Raw genomic sequence first — 17931 nt, 5'->3', positions numbered from 1 at the left:
GAGGAGGGAAAGTAGGAGTTTACTGGAGAAAGGGGAAAAAACTTAAAATAGCACTGGGGGCAGAGGGCATGCTTGAGGGGCAAGGAAACTTTTTAGGTTTTGTTTTCAAAAACCGGCTTACTGGCCACTGGGCTGCTTTTACAGCTTTTTGTGGCATCTTTCTGGCAGTGGATTTCCTAAGGAACTATATGTAATAGGGAATGCTGGAATGAAGGGACACAGGGTTCTTAATAAGCTTAAAAAAAAGTTGCGGTTTACCTTCATTTTGGACTACAGCTTTGGGCTAAAAACTTTTCGTTCTTGTGTTTGCAGAACCCAAAACTTCTTGTTGGAGTGTGTGAAGTGACATGCTGGAGCATGAGCTGTGGCTGTATCACAAGTGTGCAGCTCCTAGAGTAGATGTTGAATAGTCCTTACCACCCAACAAAAAAGTGGCAGGGGCAGGAGCTCCAAGTTATTTTGTAGACTTCTTAAGCATAAACACCAAAGGGAAGACATCCTAGGCTGGCTTCAAACTGTACAGCTTAACTAGAAGAGACTTCTAAGGAGGCTTGTTAACTTTTATGTAACTTTATTTTCAAAAGTGTGCTTGGAGAAGAGTACATGTGTCAAGACTGGTCTTGGGTGTCCTTGTGTCCTGTAGACCGAGAAATTGTTTTAAAACAAGTGAATGTTTTCAAGCCTTCAGCCCCTGTTGAGAACCTTTTATTCTGCAAATTAATGATCTATGGCTGTTCTTGATTGGTGAGTTTTGGTGGTTTCTTAATGTGGGTGTGCCTGATTAGTATTTGCCAGTATTATTAACTCAAGGGGAAACATTTGGGAGGGACTATGAGAACAGTTTATACTGTAAATCTTTCTCTCTTTTTTAAAAAAATCTGGGATGCAAGATGTACAACTTTTGAGAGAGGGTGGCTGCAAAACAGTGAGGGTTATTGCTTGTTTAATTCAAAGAATGCTATTTACAGCCTCATAAAAGGTATGATAAATAGAAAGGCAGCCTTCCAAGAGAGTGCTTAAGTGATGCACTAAACGCACTATTAGACAGCCAAACAAAGTAAAAGCAAACCTAAAATGCAAGGCTGGAATGGTAGCTTGAAGTGTTGGTCTCCATAGCTATGAACTGTGGTTCTACTTGGTATGCAAGTAGAAAAAGCTGGTGACAGAGCAGGATATTCCCTCAAAGATGTGTGTCCTGCAGGTAAGTTTAGGCACAGGCAATCTAATCTGTAAGCTGCTAGAACAGTAGTTCTCAGATGTAGAGTGCTGCTTCCCTAGGATGTATCCTTCTCATCCTATTTGAGATAATTTGCAAAGAGTTTGACTCTGACCCTGTTCCTGCAGCTTCTCTGGGCCAAAGCAGCTGGCTCCCTTATCTTCTTCCTCTCTTAACGTGATATTCCTCTGTCCTTCCAACATCAGTATATCACTTGTCACCTTTTGGTTCTAGTCTTCAGTGTTTTTTCCTCCCATTCTCCTGGGAAGTTCTGTGTAGTTCCAATCCTCCCTGCTTCCCATATCCCCATTTTGAGACCCCCTCAAGTGAAAGGAGGGAAACAGCACTGTCGATGGCTGCTTGCTGGGTGTGTTCCAAGTCTCAGAACAAGGCTACCAATACGCATTTACTAGACAAAATCAACATAGTTGCTTATCCTTTCAGTGCAGAAAGATGAAGATTTCAGCTCTTACTTGTCAGTAAATTCTAAGTGACTGCAGGCACTCACAGAACACGAGTTAACAGCTCAACTTCACTCACAACAATAGTAACAGTAACAACTTATTGTTAGGAGGCAAATATTTTGTTTTCCTTAAGTAAAACAAAACTCCAGGCACTGCTTTCAAGGTGGATAGTGCCTGTAAATACTAGAGATGCATGAAAGGAAAGTGAACTGTGTTCCTGGGGAAAAAGTAAAGGCCAGTCTTTCTGTGTTTGTTAATAGAGCTTCTGTTGATACCTGGTCCAGTTGGGCTAGTTAACACTTGGAACCTCATTGCCTGGTATAAAATGCTTTTGGGACAGCAAGGGGAATACTTAATTTCGGTCAGATATTTCAAGGCATTCTACAAAGGTGGCAATACTTCTGTTGCAGCCCTGAAGCTTTCTTCTGTGTGATCATGTTTGTGTGGATAAAACTGTTGCAGTAGTAACTGGATGATGATGTGATAAAAGCCAGTAGAATAGGACTTTACCTTGAAAAAGGTTCAACCTCAATCTAATCCATAATTAAATCAAATAAGCTGATTGGTTTTCAGTGTACCTGATTGTCTCATATCTTGGCATGAAAGATCACATCTATTTTTCTTTTTGTAGAATTATCAATGAGACTGCAAACCAAACTAGGTGCTTAGAAAATGCTGGAATTGCTATAGGACGTTTGGCTTCTTAAGATGAAAAAGTATCTGGATTCAAATGACTTCACTATTGCAAAGAGTGAAAGACACAGCAAGTATCAAGTCAAATGATGTGGAGTTTCCTTTATGGCAGTCCTCAGCTGTGTTACATGGTTTAGTTAGTATCACTTGGTGCTTGGTCAAAAGACTGCAATAGCAGACTTCTAACACTTTCTAGGGAAAGTGCAGAGTGGCTAAATTCAGTCAACTTAATGGTCTGTGACCCCATGGTTCTCATATTGCTTTACAGGTTCAATCTCTGAAGTGGTTCAGAGACCATAGGGTAAAACCGTGTAGCACCATGGCTTACCCCTGCTGCAAGAAAGGATTTCAATTTTTTTCCCCTTTTACTTAGCCATGCTGTTCCTTCTTTTTGCTTGCATCAGTTATGGTTTCGGTCAGGTTCTTTAATGATTTGGATTAATTCACAAACTCATTAGCAGTTTCTTATCAGTTCAGTGAGTTGAAATGGATTCATGGGGATATCAGTGCTCTTGGGCAAGACTGGCTGAAGTTAGGCAGCTATTTTGAATCCTAGGGTTGCGTATATTCATAATTTGTCTCTTTAGACAACAAAGAATTACATTTATTGTTCTGCAGGTTGTAAAAGAAAATTTTGAGAATTTGTGTATGCCTAGGGGAAGGAATACAAACAACTGTCATCTCGGCTGAAAGTCTGGTACCTTGGTTAAAATTGCTGATTGAATTCATACCTAAGCTGCTCTTATTAGTGTACTTCTCTGGTTCCACAACAAGATCGAGCTGTGTTGTAACATCTCGTGGTTGCTCAAAGAGAATCTCATTTCTTCCTCTTCCCACCAGGCTTGGTTATATGTGCTCAGCAGGTGAGTCTGAGCTAGTTTAGCTGATTAACGTGGTAGAAAACTTGTCTTCCTCCTTCTAGCATTACTTCAAATTTGAATCACAGAAGAATCTGGCTAAAACTGAAACTTTACAAGGGAAAAGGAGGAAGAGTGATCCTGGGAAGGAAGTGTAGGTTAGATATGGTCCCCCTTTGTAGTGGTTTGCCATCACTGCCAACACTGAGCTTTGCTCTGTGGCACTCTTTGTTGTCCACCCTCATGTCTCACCAGAATGGCTGGCATAAAGGGAAATATGCCTGTCCCCCCACTTCTCTCTCAAAGTCTATTTGTATGGAACTGCAGTATGTGATTCAAATGCAGAATCTTCCTGTCCGTTCTTTGCTGATCATTGGGATTTTTTTTACCTCCTAACAAATAATTAAACTCTTAAGAGTACATCCTGGAGGCATCAGTTTTAGTATGTACTTTATAGTAGTGCCTGCTGTACCTTTAGCTTTATAGGACAACTCCTACGTGACCTAGAGAAATGTGTATTTCCACTATATAAATTGTGCACAGACTTTATATATTGCTGCACCCTTCATTTGTCATATTTGCTGCATCTCTTCAAATATCAAATGCATGTGCAAGTGTCCATCTAAAGATAATACTTTAGATTCAATTCCTGACACTTGTTTTCCTATTTTTTTCCTAGTAAAGAAAGCAGAACATGCCTGAGTTACTTTGTTCATACATGGCCCATGTAACGGGGACATAATATCTTCTGGATGTTGAAGGGCTTTAAAAATCTCTAATTTGACACAGCTATTGACATGTACCTATTTTTTTTACTTCCAGACAGTGTTCAGATACATGGTGCTAAGCAGCTCACCTCTTAAATTGCCTTGCTTTCCTTCCAGTTGCACTTTCCCTCAGTAAGCACTCAACTTCTGTCTCTTCCCTGTATGAAAAGGTATTTTCTTCAACTGTTTTCTTTTGTAAGAGAATGTAAGTCCTATTTCATAGCCAGTAAAGTTAGCAATACCATATGGGACAGAATAAAACCTACCCTCTTCTCCTCTACTTTGGTACAACTGACATTCAAATACCCACAACATTTAGGGAAAATACAGTGAAGCCTTTCCTGGTGATAATCTGATACCATTATGTTCCTGGCCTAATTAAGCATGACTTCAGATGTTTTCCAGTGAGTTAACTGGAATAAATATAAATGCCTTGTCTGTTTGAGGGACTTTCATGAGCTGTTTTTACTTGGAAAACTTCTCAGAAACCAACAGTATCAGTACAGTAGAAGCTTGCATACAGACTACAGCATAGATTTATGAGGTTATAATAACTTACTTTAGAAAGTATGGTTGGATGCGTGCATATAGAATGGCATGAAACTAATCTTCTCTATACTGAGGGGAAAATTCCTTTTGTAATTTCATTTTCACCCTTGGAGACATCATGGTTACAGTATCTTGTAACTTCAAGAGCATCTGAATTTTGTATCAGTTTGGCAAACAAATCTTGTAGCATGCTTAGGAGTATCCTTCCAGCGTGTAAACGTGTGCCAGACCATGCTTCCTTAGAGGAAAACTACCTAGTTATCTCTTTTAAAGTTAAGAAGGTATCACTCTTCTTTCCGTACTGTCTTGACCCTGTTTCTTCCTAGTTCTCCTGCCATGCTCCCTTCCTTCCTGCAAAGCTGTTTGTGTCTTTCCAAAGGATCTTGATGTGTTGAGAGCACAGATCTTAATTTGTATGAATGATGTGCTGAACATAGGACTGTTACCAAAGATAAGATTTCACAGGGTTATTGTCTTTACTTGTAATCCATGTTCAACAGAGTAATTAAAAATATAATCTTGGATCATAAATATGTAGTACATAATTCTTAGAAATGCTTGTACACTGTCACTAAGTTTTAAAGTGTAGAAATACTGGATGGGAATGGAAATACTGCTTGGTAATGCAAGAACTCTTTAAATTTAAAGAATGGACATCCCTGATTCTAAAACATTTAGAGTATGTCCATGTTGTACATGGAAGGAGCTGTAGCCAAGTGCATGTACAAATCCATTGACCTGCTCTCTAATTTCCATTCCTGTGCTTGCTGAAGGGCTATGGGGAAGGGATGGTATTGTCCTCTCATGTAATAAGTTGTTTGTGCATCCAAATCAACTTCACAAGTCACAGAAATAGAAGAAAGATTAATAAAGAATCAGTGATGCTGTCTGACTTCTAACTGGAGTTCAAAAGCTTCTTTACAGTGCAATATGATATTGGACAATTTTAGTTTTGTTCTTCCTTTTCTCAATTTAAAGACAAATTGTATGTAGTGCATACAGTAGTCCTTTTGCTGAGTCTAAGTTACTTCTCCCTTTCTTTCCTTTACCAACCTTCAAATAATTTATCAACTATGGCATCTATAGCTAATCACTTCATTTGTGAATTAAAAATGCTGAACAGTTTTGAATGCCTTAGTTCTTCAGTGTGAAAAGGAGTGAAAAACTTGGTACCCACAGATGAGGCTTATGAATGTATGTTCTGTTGTATTGCTGTGCTACATTTTGGCTATGTGGACAATACTGACACTTCAGAACAATTAATTCATAGTTATATGTTCAGCTGCAGGAAATAAGAGCTCCAGCCCTCTGTTTCACTTGAGTGTATAGCATGCATTTCTAAAATCTCAGATGGTGAGCATGGATAGGATGATATATCCAGTCAGCAGTCTTCAAAGTAGGTGAATTTTTTTTAAAGTGACTAAGACTTCAGCTGGAAACTTTAAATGAGAAACTTCTCATTAAATGATTCTGCTTGCTTTGTGCTATGCATTTGCTTTGGTGCAACTCAGAAAATGGCTTGCTTTCCACCTACGTAGGCTTTTCCACCTACCTGAGGCAAGCTCTAAACTTGTGTCACTAGCAATAGGCAAAAATAACATTTCAGGGCTGAATACTTAAAATCTGGGGAAGGGTGAGGTATGCCATCAGTACTGTTGTGAAAATAGTCTCTTCTAACCAAAGAAATGTGGAAAAATGTGGAAAAATCTTGTCTGAAATAAGCAGCAAATGAATAGTCAAAGGCTGCTGCATTCCTGTAGCTACCTCAGTAGTCTTCCTCCTGTCGGTTACCGTGTGGTATGATCCTCACCAAGTTCACGCCATCACCACCAAGGCTGGTCCCAGTGTTGTCCAGGACTGCCAAGTAGCAACTGCCAGCCCTTGCAAGGGTCTTGGTGCTCTGGGAAGAAAAAAGTGTATGCTCTCTGGTGATAGCTCTGGTGAGCTAAAGGTAATAGATAAGCTTGTGTTGCATCACTTTCCCTTTAATGTTGGCCTGTGTGCATAACCAAAATATTTAAAGGTATTTTGTCAAGTTTGCTAAACCTTATGGTTTTCTGTTGGTCTTAAATGTTCATCCCATACATTTTGTGGGTAGGCAGTGTTGTTATAAACTATAATTCACTGTAAATATTTCCTTTTCCTGGTTAAGGTGTTGTCAACATACCTAACTACTAAAGGATATTTGGCTGGGTTAAAGGACTGTCGGGGACTTCTGTTTCAGAAACTACCGTCTTATAATGCCACCAGTTTAACGTTCCAGCTTGTTGCTGTATCTTCCCTTTGTCCTGTGCCATCTTGGGTTCTGTTAGCACACTCGGGTACTTGTTGTCCAGAGTGGCAGGCATATGCTAGAAGACTGATTTTTTTTTATACAGCTTTTTCTTCAGCTGATCTTGGTGAACAAAAGGCAAACTGTTATTTAGGAGAACGCACCCCTTCCCTTCATTTCATGGCTTCTTGTTACTCATGCCATCCATATCGTCACTGAAGTGTACAACATAAAATCCCTAGCCCTGAATGTTCAGTGCAAGCAAAGCTTGAAAGCTGTCTGCTCTGTAGATGCCTTTAAGCTTCGGAACCCAACCCAGTGTCGCACCAAGGAGCGAGAGGATGCTGCCCTCCTAGGTGAGGGCTGGTAGCTGGACTGGGAACTAGCTGGTACCGGTCCCTGTCAGCTGACCAGGTAACTATTCCTGATCTTCCCTAACATTGAGTAATGCCCCATCGGGTGATGGGGGGTGCAAGATAAAGATCAGGTAGCTTCCAGCATTTTGCTGTGTCTTTGTCGTTTGGAAGTCAACTATTGAGCTCTAAAATGTCCTAGTAAGCACGTAGGCGCACGGAGCAGAGTGCATCTGTTCCTTCGAGGAAGAACCTCAGAGAACAAAAGGACTCCTCACGCCTCTGAGCCGCCCCTTCCCTTCCCAAGGCCTGCTGGTGAAGGGTTAAGCTCCCCCAGCAGCGCCCCCGCCCCCACCGCTATATATGGTGTGCCCAAAGGCGCTGGGGATTTAATACATTGAAGTCGGAGCGTGAAGGGGGTCTGCAGCCTGCTAGACAAAGTCACTCAGATTTCAGGAATACTTGATCCATACAAGGATGTTACTTGAGAAAGGCACTTCTCTGTAAGAAACGGGTCGCCAAAGGAGCTGCCCGAGTGTGTCAGACGCAGCGTTCCTCTGGCTACGTGGGCAGCTTGGCAGCCGAGCTTTCTGTAACTGGTGACTGATAGGTAGGACCGCCAAAACTCCGGTGAGAACCATCTCTGCAGAGAGGTCATTATTTGTAGGGGTAATAAAAACTGCTTCTGCCACTGACATGTTTGCAAGTAACAGAAACTGTTACACAGAAATTCTCCTGAGTTATATTGAATCAACTGAATAAAAGACCAAAGGAATGGCAAATATAATTTCCAGTTATTGTAGAAGAAGCTGCAACATGACAAAGGTGTCCCGACACAATGCATTTGGTGTCAACTTCTGCTACAGGGGTTTAAGTGGATGGACAAATATTTTTGGAAGAGAAGGGAGGGACTGTTATTTAAAAAAACAAACTCTAAAGCAGAACTAGAGATCTGGCGGTGGTCTGGAGTAGATGAATTTCTCAAAGAAATAATCAAACTAACAACAGGCAATCTTAAAATTGTAGAAAATGAAATAAGAATGAACTACTGGAGCAGTGAGATCCCTGTCTTTTCCAGTGCTTCTCTTTTACATAATAAAATGGCAACTGAGGATGGGTGGGGATGGACTGTAATACTTTCTTGCTTCCCTTCCTCCTCCCTTTGGAGTATTGTGGAGGTACCAAGGATTAAGCGTTAGGTCAAGGTTAAAGCAGGGGCTGTTCACAATGTCCAGAAAGGTAACTGCGTGCCCTTCCTTAGAGCTGAGGTGTCTGCTGCTTTCTACATTCTAGACGATGTATATTTTAACTGGCAATACTGTTTTGTGGTAGTTCTAGCATCACCTGTTTTCTCAAGGAGTGTGGGTCTCTTACCAGAGCGGAAATAACTGATAACTGATGTGTATGACCCTTGAGCTCTTTGGTGTGAGGCATGGCTCCTTTACTTGAGGTGTGCTGTATAGCTGTAGGTGGAAGGGCATATAGATGTTAGCAGGCAGCCTAGGCAGGCTGCTGTGAATGGAAACAAGTCTGGAGGGTCTTGAACTGACTCTTTATGCACATCTGGCATGCTGCTGGATGGCCATCTGCTCCAAACCTCAGGCCGCTCTTAAGGTCTACTTTTGCCAGGGAGAAACTGCATACAGATGCCTATGAATTTGATATACTTGCTGGGATAGGTTTTGGACAACTGTCACTTGTCAAAATAAACATAATTTATCTTCATATTGTTGCCTTCCTAGTAAATGTGATATCTCATTTTTGCATCTTGTCAAAGTAGTTCAGTAAGCACCTCTGAATTTGAACTGCTAACTGTAGCAGTTGAGTCGAGCCAGCGTAAGTGATCAGACACGCAGTAGTAAGTTATGTCTTTGTACCAAGGGTAGGAAATCTCTCCTCCATGTGGGCTTGAAGGGAGGGAAGAGCTGCTTGTGGCAGGAATTGCTGCAGTCTTAAGGTGAAACAAGGTGACTAAATCCTTGGGGTTTGCTTGCAAGGTATGTCTAGCTAACTATGTCTGGCACCTGCTCTTCTCCTTACTTAGCTCTTTTTGTCCTTGCTTAGGTTGAAGGTAACCAGTCACCACAAAAACACTTAGCAGCCTGAGAATTACCAGTGCTGGCATCTTACATCTTTGTCACTCAAACAGCTGAACTAGATGGGAGGGAGTCACTTTGGTGTGAAATATTTTTCAAGGAGTGATTGTAGGTTTTAGGTTTTAACTGAGTGGTGCTGTTATAATAATTCCTGTACAATCCAAGATGATAAGCCTTCAAAGGAATGTTAGAGAATCTGCTGGAAACTGTATAGCACTGAATTAACAGTGCACACATTTGTTTTCCCTTGCATGAGCCCTTGGCATCAACTGGATATAGGTAAGGTGGGGATGTCTTTGTGAAGACTTGAGTAGTTGGGTTCTCTGGCCACTGAAGCTTGTAGTGGCATACTATACACTCAGGTTTGGATCAGATCCAAAGGCTGCTCTTCTACCTGATCACTTCCCTGTCTGTTCTCTCATTACTGCTCTGCTGTCTGAGCTAGCAAAGTCTGTAATCATAGAGTACTTCAACTCCAGATACTTACTGGTGTTCCTCGTAGCTTGGTCTCCTGGCAATGATGCCAAAAAACCTTGTGACACTGAGCAGAAAGGGGAGAACCTTAGTTTTATAAGTACAGGTGTTGCAAAAGTATGCTTTTTGTCATTAGAACACAAATTCACCTTGAACCACTCTTTCAGTTAATAGTTTTGCTTTTATATCTCAGTTCATAAATGCTGCACAGTAATTGAATGTCTTGTATTGGCAGAAAGGACCATATTTTAGTTCAAGAAGTCATTATGTTAAATAACTTAATAGCTTCATTTTGTTGGTAAAAACAACGAGGATATCTTCATTCTCTAAATGACAACATTTTGGAAATCTATTCTTAGTACCAGTGTATGTATTCAGCAAAGAATAGGACTGCTGAGGCGTTCAAGCTGATGAAACCATCCGGTGAGTGGACTCCAAGAGGAGTGTGGGAAGAGGAAGCTGTGTATTTTCTGGGGAGGAAAAAGTGAATTGGTGTTTAATATGCAGGCAAAGCAAGAAGGCCAACACAGAACCAGCCAGTTGCCTCACTTGGCACAGGTATCTCCTGTCATCTAAATCTGAACTTCCTGTGCTTCAGCCTCTTTCAGTCTGTATATCCTGTATCTGATCCCTTTACCCATTCATTGGCAAAAAGCAGCAGGGTGAGCTGGCTCAAAACTAGGAGGAAGGAAGCAAACGCCAGGCTGACTGAACTCACTGGACAACAGAGGTAGGAAAACCCTGCAGCTGTAAATGTGGTATGGAAGCAGGACAAACACGTACTGAAATTGTCCCCTGTCTCTTGTCCAAACTTGCTCTTCTTCCCTGGCTCTTCCATGAGTCTAGCCACCCAAATATTGAAATTGAATTAAATAACTAATATATTTTGCATGGATTTTTGTTGAAAGCGGTAACTTGCCTTTTATTATGAAGTGTGATCAAGTATCTCACTGCTGCTTGTGCTGGGCACTGTCTAAACATGGAACACACCACTTCTATTTAGTAACATGCTTTTGTTAATCTGTCTTGATTGTATATTATCAGTATACCTATATAAATATTTTATATAGTATTTATGGGGATTTGGCTAGCATAGTAAGGCAGGCTGATTTTTCTTAAAAGATAAAATTTGATAGTTAATCAATCTAAGAGTAGCATATTGAACCAGAGTCCTGTTAGAACCATTCTTCTGTTTTAAATCTTCAATGTAGATGCTTCAGAAGAAAATATGGGAAGCTGTGAAGTATACAGTTCTAAAGTAAATAGTTCACAAGGCGTCCTTCTGTTGTAACTTATTTGTATCCTAAATTAACATTGGAAAGTCTTTTGTATCAGTTTTCTGAGCAATAGCAAAAAACATAGTCTCAATTGAAAATACCATACAGCAAATGAAATTTTATCTTCTCTAGAAGACAGCACTTTCATCTGTTTTTACTTTGAAATTTAAATTCCTTTTAATGCCATGTAAGGTGGAAACAAACTGGAACATTTCTCATAAGCTAGGGGGTAGATTGGAAAGAGGAAGTGTTGTATTTAAAAACAAACACCAAAATAAAGAATGAGTAGAGAGATGCTTCCCAGCTGAGATGACTGTGCTATCCAAATATACTATCAGCAGGTGAGAGAGATTCACTGAAATGCTATGCTGTCTTGGAAATCATTTATTCTTCCAGGTATTCCTTAGCATATGAAAGAGCAGTTACTGCCTTCCTGAAATTCATGTGCATTTGGATATGGCTTACCTTGGCATGAAAGTCTGCCAAACTACTCATTGTAATGAAAATATACTCTGTCAGTCCTGACAACTTGGTTTATTCCTTGCTTTGAAGAAAAATTGCATTCTATGTTGTGGCTTATGATTTTCTTGAAAACTAAAGGTTTGTTTGTGTAAAGAAATAGTTGCCACCTGTATTAGTGGACTCTCATTTTAGAAATGTACTGGCAATTTTCCAGTCGGCTCCTGTGGCAGAGACTGGGTTTGATAGACAGCTATATAGTTCCTTGCCCTTAAAGAAGGGGAAATAACCAAGGTGACTTCCACAGCTGTAGATCTAGTTACTTGGTTTGGGTGCATGTATTCTAGTGAAGTAGCACGTGCCTCTTGAGCAGTATGATGTGAAAAGATATAAAATACTACACATGCAATCTAAGAAAGGAAACTCCTGTCTTCAGAGACCCCTGTCTGACCCAGGCAAACTGCTGCCAACAGTTCACTAAGAGCAAATGGCTGTTGTTGAAAGATACTCTCCTAAATTGGTGAGAGTTAGAATATCATGGTGTGTGGGTTGTTTTTCCCTATTCCATGTATCTGTTTTTCTCCAAGCAGGGGAGAAATTCCTGCCGAATATGTATGGCATGGCTTTTTTATTATGATTAGGTATGTATAAATTTTTTTTAGCATGAAATATCTTTATAAATCAAAGTTTAAACAAAAAAAATCAAAACCAACCAAATAAATTCTCAAAACACCCAGTGCTCATGTGGTCAAAGATGCCACTTCTTGGAGTAAGCTGACTTGTTTCATGTTTGATCCCATATGGAGTTACGGAGGGAAACCATTCCTTGAGTGCTTTTGTTAAATAAAGCTGTTGCCATGAATTAAGCAACACTGCCCTGGAATGTTTCTGATCATGGTCTTGCAGAGCTTGTGACCTTTGCACTGAACATGTGAACTGAAACTTCATCTTCCAGTGTTCAATAACCGTGTTAAAAATTCAGAGGTGAGGCAGTCTTGGGATTTCCTTAGGCTAGCTTAAATGCCGAGTGAAATTTAAGTACCGATTTATACAGTTCCTCTTTCTTTTTTGTAACCAAGTCAAAAATGAAAAAGCTAAAATCTGATTACTATAAAACAGAATTTTGTCATGTTAAAACTACACTGACAGCCTTCTGTAGCCCTAATTTATTGGTACACACAAAATATCACTGCCATCTCTAGAAGCATCCAGTTACTATAAACCTAGATGTTTTAAGTAGTAGCAGTAGTATATCACTATGAACAATATCACTATGAACAATTGCTTTTAACTGACTAGTCTCTTTAAGCTCTACACCCAGTTCTTGGTTAACTGGTCTGCAGGTGAAAGAATGGGAAGAAGAGCAGTTTAAAACTCACACCTCATGTGCTCAATCACAGCATTATGTAGCTGGCCTTCCTAACCTACTAGAATGCTAACAACAATTAGTATTCTTCTTTACCAGATAGAAACACTGCCATCTCTTGGCTATTCTTTGTCCCAACCTTTTAAATATTTTTTCTAATTTCTTGCAATGTTTTCTGATATTTCTGAGTAATTGGATGAGGATGACTGTGGAAGGCTTAACATATACTACAGGCTTGAGATTTTGTATGGAAATCTTAATCACTAATCTTACCATGGAACAAAAGGAAAGAGGGAGTGTTACCTCTAGCAACTCAACTTTTGACATACCTGTTATCTCCTTTAAAAACATTAGGTGAGGATGGGCTGTGTTCTTGTTAAATTAGATGACCAAATAATTTGGGCAGTAGTGCTGGCATCTGAAAGTAATGATGTCGGGCATAAGGGGATCTGGTCTCTATTCCCTAAAAAGGGATTGGAGAAATATTTTTCAGTGATCTTGTTTTCACCAAATTCAAATAGTGTTGATCACATACTAAATTCTGAATTATTTAGAGTTGGGGAAGGAGGCACATGTTAAATTCTAATTGTTTCTTATGGCCAGCCTCACTGGAACTGCTTGAACTGTTAAGTATAGTACACTTCTAGTATTGCATGTGTTGAGTGGGGTTATAATTGGCTCTTCATTCTTGAAGTTTCCCTAAGTGAGAGGGAAGCTGCACTTCTACCCAAATGCCTTTGTTGCTGTGAGCAGCAGCATCTTTTCCTGTATGTGTCCAGTGTTGTGCTGACCCAAGTGTTTGGTTGTGGTGAGCCTTCTTCCTGAAAATGTATAGAGAAGGGTGACTTCAGGCCGATCTACCAGATCTGAAATCAGCCTTGAGGAACAGCCGACACTGGCTCTTCCTGAGTAGCCAGTCCAGCTGGGTGCTGGGAAGACTTAATGCTTGCCCAAGTGAGGGAGAAGCATGACATACCACTTCTGAGGACTCTACTATGTTAGTTCTTCTATGCAAAGAACAGTAATGCCTGTATCCCAAAGGGAATAGGCTTGAAGGCTGTTATACCAGTCAGCGCAATCCCCACCCCATGTAGGAAGTCTTAGGGGAATGCAGAAACTTGAGAAAGAGACAAGGTGCTTATAGAACATGAGAGGACAGCACTGGTGGAGTGGGATTGTCAGGTTGCTAATAACATCCTGACTTCTGTATTAGCAAATGGAATTAATTTCTTGATGTGTAACTTAAGCTCTGGGATGGGGAATAGCGGGTATGGGTTTCCAGCATCTGTTCAGAAGTTGCATCTTAAAACTCTCTCCCAAAGGTAGTCAGGTCTCCTTCTCACACTCCCACCCCCTTCAAGTGTGTGGGGCTTGTGGGTGGGAGGTCATGGTGGAGAAGTAGCTTTGTTCTGTTGTATCCCTATTGCATGCACTTGTCAAAGATGGGACAGGCATAAATCAAATTTCCTGTTCTGTGAATGAATTTTCTAGTCTAATTTCTGAGGTGGTGTCAGGGTCTCTTGTGGGAGATCTTCAGTGCTGTAGAGCAAAACCTCAGGAACTTCTCCAAGAGAGCAAGGATGAGCATGGTTTTCTATCCAGAAGGAAAGGAGGGTGTCTAGGTTGGCACTCTGCTCCAGTGGCTCTTATTTCACATCATTAAATTCTTTAACCGGAGTTAAACAAAAAGCATGTTACTACAGAAAAAACTACAAAATATGCAGGAGTTGCTATTTAAAAAACCCTATGGCCATAGCAAACTTGGTTTCACTCAAAGATGCTTTTTTTTGCAGATTTAGAGTGAGGAAATTGTAAAGGGTAAAAGATACCAAGTTCTACTAAGCCTTCCCTCACATCTTGACTTTTATTAAGAGCTTAGTTGTCTGTCTTCATGAGTCATAAGGTATAGGAGAGCTCTGAAATCTCATTCTTGGATTTAAATAGTAAGTCATATGATGGTCCCAATGGTTCCTAACATATTTGTATTGTGTTTAGTAGCAGAATTGTTAAGTTTTGATGGCATAGAGTAAAAGTGCATTATGCAGAGTACTGTTGCCACGTCCTTAAAAACTGCTGTTCAGTGTGCATTTCCCAGCAGCATTATTGCTGAGTCAGGCATACTGTGTAAGCAGGATAGACTAATTTTTGAAATGGAGGCTTACTGGGGAGAGGATTGGCAAAAATTGCATTAAAAACTAGTTTTCTGGAAATGCTTTCCTAGTGAGAAATTCACTAGGATAAAATCTTAACTGAGTAATTCTGGTTCATTTGTGAAAGTAAGCAGACCACAGAAACTTCAGAATTGCTTGCAGCTATTCTGGTGGCAAGTCTTCTGAATGGAAGAACAAAAACCTACCTTAAGATTTCTTTGCAGTGTTCTGGCAAAGCTTGAGAGTTTTTTAACATCTCAAAACACGTTTGACCTCCCCACCCTTAAGCCATTCTGACACTCTTTACCCCACTGCATTTCAACAGGAAAGAAAGATCCTTTTTATAGCCAAATGGCTTCCTCTTCTCTTCTCCCTCTTTTCCCTTCCACCCCCCACCCCAGAGTGCCTTTCTAGTGTTTAGGCTCCAGCTGCTGCCCGGATACTGGCTACATCTGTCTTGCTTAGATGGTCATAAGGAAAAACAGCACAGACCATGACCAGAGGGCCAACAACAAGATATGTTTCTTTTCAGATCTGTAAGGAAGCCCTGCACTTGCTTCTGCCTGTTTGCCTAAACTGTTTTTAAATCAATCACAGCTAGGGCTGGTAAATGCCTTCTCTTCCCTCTCTCGAACTCCAAAACACTTAGATCCTAACGAGTTAAGTATGGTGGTGTTCACAGGGCTATTTTCCCTTGTACCACTTCGCATTGGATGAAATAAACTCTTTTTAAGGGCTCTCTTTGAGACAGGCATTGGGGAAAGCTTGAAAGTGGAGTGGGGTGGGACTGGGAGGTCTGGAACTCCACAGAATGTTTGCACTTAACAGTAGGCTGGGCTTTTGTAAGGGCATCAAAAAGGGCTGGATTAAAAGATGATTTTTGGGTATGAGCACTGCTTGATGTTTTGTGGCAGGTTGTGTTGTAAGAAAGATAGTGGCTGTCAAGAAAATAACTGTAGGGGCTGATGGAGGACAGCGTGGTTCCTTTTTGGGGGAGTCTTCTGATTTTTGAAGCGGAGGATGAAGGCTGGGACAATGACAATCTGTGGCAGTCAAGAATGGTGTTAGATGTTGGGCTGGGGGGGGGGCTGTTTTTTAAAGGTAAATGGCTGGGGTTGGGGCAGCAATGCATCTTCATGAAATGTATGTGGGAATAGAAATGTTGTTTTTGCAGTGTTACATTGTATAGAAGGAAGGAATGTAGTATTGAGATATGCTTACAGTGATAAGAAAGCTCAGCAGGTGACCTAATAAAATGCAGACAACCAGACTCCTTAGAGCAATCAGGTGAAAATCACTATGTTAAGTCAAGCCAGATAAGGGGAGAAAACATTACCATCTCAAAAACAGGCCGGCAACTGAAGGCCAGGCATTGTCTGTGAAGCATCAGGTAGATTGTGAACCTGGATTACCCACTCCAGTGGGGAAACAGGGGAGGGTCCTGTCATCAAAAAGTATATAAACTGTGTTTTTGGAACTAGTAGGTGCGCTCTCCTGCTTGTGGGGCGCCCGCCATTGCAATCGCGAATAAATTACTACTTCACTGAGATCCTCGCCTGAGCCTAAGTTATTGGCTACGGAGTGTTTCTCACAATTGGGGGCTCGTCCGGGATCCAGTCACCTACCGGGGAGCCCCACCGCCGCAGCAGCAGGAAGGCATGCCCCGCTGATTTCAGCGGTCCTGTGCATCGGCGGTGGCGGTTCTGCGGAGAGCTGACAGAGGGCCCGAGACTGATGAAAGAGGCAGGATCCGTGAAGTAGTGGGGAAAGGGAAGAAGGTAGGCACTCAGGGTTTTAAGAATTGATCCGGTAACTCTGTGCACAGACCAAGGTAAGAAATATTAAGTATTGCTTTGGGGGTCGGGTGAGACTCTGTGTGATGTGTGATGTGTGATTGAGACGTACTTTTGTACGAAGCGAGTGTGGAGTCCTGATCCGCGGTTCCGTAGCTCCGCGAGGGGCGCGGCCGGAGATGGACGAAGCGTGAGATAAGGGAGAGAAAGGAAGAGTCTCGGGAAATTTGGTGTGCGGTAAGCCTTGCACGGGGTAGTGCTCGGAGTACACCAGGGAATTTTGGTGTGCGGTAAGCCTTGCACAGGGTAGTGCTTGGAGTACACCAGGGAAATTTGGTGTGCGGTAATCCTTGCACGGGGTAGTGCTTGGAGTACACCAGGGAAATTTGGTGTGCGGTAATCCTTGCACGGGGTAGTGCTTGGAGTACACCAGGGAATTTTGGTGTGCGGTAATCCTTGCACGGGGTAGTGCTTGGAGTACACCAGGGAAATTTGGTGTGCGGTAAGCCTTGCACGGGGTAGTGCTTGGAGTACACCAGGGAAATTTGGTGTGCGGTAAGCCTTGCACGGGGTAGTGCTTGGCAGTACACCAGGGAAATTTGGTGTGCGGTAATCCTTGCACGGGGTAGTGCTTGGAGTACACCAGGGAAATTTGGTGTGCGGTAATCCTTGCACGGGGTAGTGCTTGGAGTACACCAGGGAAATTTGGTGTGCGGTAAGCCTTGCACGGGGTAGTGCTTGGCAGTACACCAGGGAAATTTGGTGTGCGGTAATCCTTGCACGGGGTAGTGCTTGGAGTACACCAGGGAAATTTGGTGTGCGGTAATCCTTGCACGGGGTAGTGCTTGGAGTACACCAGGGAAATTTGGTGTGCGGTAATCCTTGCACGGGGTAGTGCTTGGCAGTACACCAGGGAAATTTGGTGTGCGGTAAGCCTTGCACGGGGTAGTGCTTGGAGTACACCAGGGAAATTTGGTGTGCGGTAATCCTTGCACGGGGTAGTGCTTGGAGTACACCAGGGAAATTTGGTGTGCGGTAAGCCTTGCACGGGGTAGTGCTTGGCAGTACACCAGGGAATTTTGGTGTGCGGTAATCCTTGCACGGGGTAGTGCTCGGAGTACACCAGGGAAATTTGGTGTGCGGTA

The 17931-nt window shown here is 41.8% G+C and overlaps 1 protein-coding gene across 3 annotated transcripts in view; it reads left to right on the top strand.

Annotated features, from left to right (window-relative positions):
• Positions 1-17931, top strand: part of TRIM71 (tripartite motif containing 71) — a 68741-nt gene that overhangs the window by 3593 nt on the left and 47217 nt on the right. The window lies entirely within an intron of this gene.

Source organism: Anser brachyrhynchus (genome assembly GCF_964034855.1).
Source record: "Anser brachyrhynchus genome assembly, chromosome: 2".
NCBI classification, from domain to species: domain Eukaryota; kingdom Metazoa; phylum Chordata; class Aves; order Anseriformes; family Anatidae; genus Anser; species Anser brachyrhynchus.
This window is presented reverse-complemented; position numbering and strand designations above follow the sequence as displayed.